The sequence below is a fragment of the Solanum lycopersicum genome, chromosome 1 (genome assembly GCF_036512215.1).
Source record: "Solanum lycopersicum chromosome 1, SLM_r2.1".
NCBI classification, from domain to species: Eukaryota; Viridiplantae; Streptophyta; class Magnoliopsida; order Solanales; family Solanaceae; genus Solanum; species Solanum lycopersicum.
Window position 1 is genome coordinate 69,642,499 of NC_090800.1, and position 3,750 is coordinate 69,646,248.

Consider the following 3,750-nt stretch of genomic DNA (forward strand, 5'->3'; position numbering starts at 1 on the left):
GCAATTTAAAGAAATCCATATATGGACTAGAACAAGCTTTCCGTCAATGGTAGTTAAAATTTCATAATGTTATCTCTTCATTTGACTTTGTTGAGAACATTATGAATCAATGTAATGTTTCTTAGTTCTATATATGGATGATATCTTACTTGCATCCAATGATAATAGATCAATACATGAGGTGAAACAATTTCTCTCTAAAAGTTTTGATATGAAAGACATGGGTGATGCATCTTATGTTATTAGTATTAAGATTCATCGAGATAGACATCAAGGTACCTTAGGTTTATCTCAAGAATCCTATATCAATAAAATTTAAGAGAGGTTCCGAATGAAAGATTATTCACCAAGTGTAGCTCCTATCATAAAGGGTAAAAATTTCAACTTGAATCAGTGCCCGAAGAATGATCTTTGAGAGGGAACAATTGAAAGACATTCCTTATGCTTCTGTTGTCGGAAGCTTGATGTATGCTCAAGTTTGTACAAGACCTGACATATCATTTGTTGTTGGAATGTTTGGAAGATATCAGAGTAATCCATGTCTTGACCACTAGAGAGCTGCAAAGATAGTCTTAAGATATCTTCAAGGAACAAAAGACTAAATGCTTATGTACAAAAGATCAGATTACTTAGAAGTCATTGGCTACTATAATTCAGACTTTGCTGGCTGTGTTGATTCACAGAAATCAACTTCGGGATACATATTTATGTTAGCCGGTGGAGCTATATCTTGAAGAAGTGTCAAACAGACTCTAGTTGCTACTTCCACTATGGAGGGTAAATTCATTTCTTGTTTCGAGGCTACCTCACATGGTGTATGGTTAAAGAATTTTATTTCAGGACTTAGAATTGTCGACTCTATATCTAAGATATTAAGGTTATATTGTGACAATTCAACTGCTATTTTTATGGAGAATAATAAAAGTGGTAGTCGAAGCAAGCATATCGACATCAAATATCTAACCATAAGAGAATGTGTTAAAAACAAGAAAGTGATCATTGAACACGTTAGCACTGAAGTAATGTTAGCTAATCCTTTAACTAAAGGCATGCTACCACAAAAATTTATAGATCGTGTAGTCACAATGGGACTTAGTCCCACTATGTAAAATTTTGTTGTAACAATGAATGTTTACGAAACTCTATTTTATATAATATTTCTCGTTAACTGTGTGAACATTCAGTTTTATTTTCAGAAATGTTACTAAATTATGGACCTTGAATAAATATTGAGTTTATTCAATTAATTATATGGGTTAAAGTTCAGAGATATAGTGCATTGTGATACATGGAAGATATTACTCACTGCAAGAGAAACTATCACCATGATTCGTGTATTATATTTCATTAATGGGATTAGAATATACAAACCAAGCGGGAGAATGTTAGCATTTTTGTTAATGTTGATATGGTCCGCATTAGATGGGTCCATTATCCCACTTCATTGACCCATTATTCCACTAATTGGAAGGTAGTTAAATACCCATTATTCCACCAATGGGAAGGTAGTTAACTACACATTATCCCACTTATGGGAAAGTGGTTAATTACCCATTATCCCACTAATGGGATAATGGTTAATAACCAATTATCTCACTACATGAATCTATTATCATATTAAGTGGTTGGTAACTTTGCATAACCTCTTAACCATTCTTAATGGAAGCACGGTTATAAATATGTCATTTGGTTCAAAGGTGCCTAAAAACATTGCTTTTAAAACTTCATATCATCTAAAAGTGAGGTTTTGAGTTCTTAGAAGATCTTTGACGGAAGGAAGAATTGTAGACTCCGACTATATCGCTAACAATGACTGGAGGTATATCGATCACTCTATATTTCCGCTGCGTCATTGCTCTGTAATGTGTAACAGTGGACACATTTAGTCGGTGATGAAACCAACAACAATCAGAGTATTACTCTCTTTAATTATGACTAAGGTTAGAAAATCACACAACTGGACATTTCGAATGCGTTCCTCTTTGGGCACTTAGATGAGGTTGTTTATCTGTCTCAATCTCCCGGATTCGTTGATCTATCTTGTTATGATCATGTTTGTATTCTGAAATGTTGTTTTTTACAGCCTAAACAAGCACCTCATATGCGGAACAAACGACCAACGGATGCACTATTCGCTCTTGACTTCTTGGGTTCCAAGATTGATAACTTTTTATTCTACATGTCTACTTCTACTGATAAGTTATTTTCTTTGGTATATCCTGATGCTATATTGTTAATTTGTTATTGGGTAATAACCCTGCTCGAATTAAATTACTCGTGTCAAGATCATTTTGTTGTTCGTGACCTTGTTACTCTTTCTTATTTTCTGGGCATTGCATCAACTTGGACCACTGAGGGATTGTTTTTGTCTCAACGCAACTATGTCGAGGACCTTCTTAATCAAGTACATATGGTTGCTTGTAGTCTTGTTTGCTCACCCATGAAACCTGCGCCGAAGCTATCCTCTACTTTTGGTGTTCCTTTCAATGACCCAACTTTATATGAAAGCACCATTAGTGCGCTTCTGTATGTCACTTTCACTCGGCCGTATGTTTTTGTTGTGAACAAAGCATCCCATTTCATGAATTTACTTCTGGATGTTCACATGATAGCTATGAAACATATTTTACGTTATGTGAAAGCTACTGCTTCCCATGACTTGTCCTTCAAACGTACTTCAAATAACTTGCTTCATGGATATTCTAATTCGGATTGGCTGCTATATGTGGATGATCAAAAATTCACCACTGGTTTTGTTATATTTCTTGGTGATAATTTGATCTCTTGGTCTTCACGGAAGCAACCAGCACGCTGTCTTTAGCTAAGTCCACAATTGAGGCTCAGTATCGGGCATTAGCAACAACTACATATGGTATTACCTGGATTGAATTCCTTCTTCGAGAGATTGCTTCACATCATCTGTTCTTATCCTTCAGTGTGATAAACTTAGCGCTACCTACTTGACAGCTGATTCCATTTTCCACTCTCGTACGTAACATGTGCAATATAATTTTGACTTTGTTCACGATAAGGTTTGTGCTAAGTCACTTTCAGTTCGATATGTGAGTACTCGTGATCAAGTTGTTACTCGCCAATCCCTTGTCAAAGTCTCGTTTTCTTGATTAAAATAACAAGTTGACAACAACTTAAGGGGGATAAAGACAAATGATGCTGTGTTTATAGTCCAACTAGGATCAGTCTCTATATCTCATAGTTTGTATTGACTTTGTTATTGAAGTTGTGTAACAATAGGATTCTTAAGTTAGACTATATATATATATATGTATATTCAATAATGTACATCATATATTAAATACTGAACAGGTTTTATACAAAAAATTCATTAGGGAAAATTACGCGGTTAAGATAATTTATATTATTTATTACTCATTATAATTATAGTTTGCTATAATTACCGCTCGCGACTAACATTATATATTAATTACATGGGCTGACTTCGAGTTTATATAATTAGTAATGTTTGTATATGTATGAAAAGCCAGAATATAAAACTACATATTTATAACATACAATTATCTAATCGACATACATATAAAATTCACCTCTCTCCCACTCTCTGCCCTCTCTTGCTCGCCTCTCTCCTCCCTCTCTCAATCTCATTCAAATCTTTCCTCCCTCTCCCAATCTCGCTTTCCATTTATACAAATTCGTATATATAAAATACAATCATATACATATATACAATTCACATCTCTCCCACTCTCTGCCCTCTCTCGCTCACCTCTCTCC

General features: G+C 34.7%; 1 long non-coding RNA gene across 1 annotated transcript; it reads left to right on the forward strand.

Moving 5' to 3' along the window:
- The first annotated feature begins 1,703 nt into the window (after positions 1-1,703).
- On the forward strand, positions 1,704-3,339 carry LOC138348880 (uncharacterized). Its single transcript, XR_011221454.1, has 2 exons — positions 1,704-1,999; positions 2,084-3,339. It is a non-coding gene; the product is annotated as an uncharacterized lncRNA (long non-coding RNA).
- The last annotated feature ends 411 nt before the right edge of the window (positions 3,340-3,750 follow it).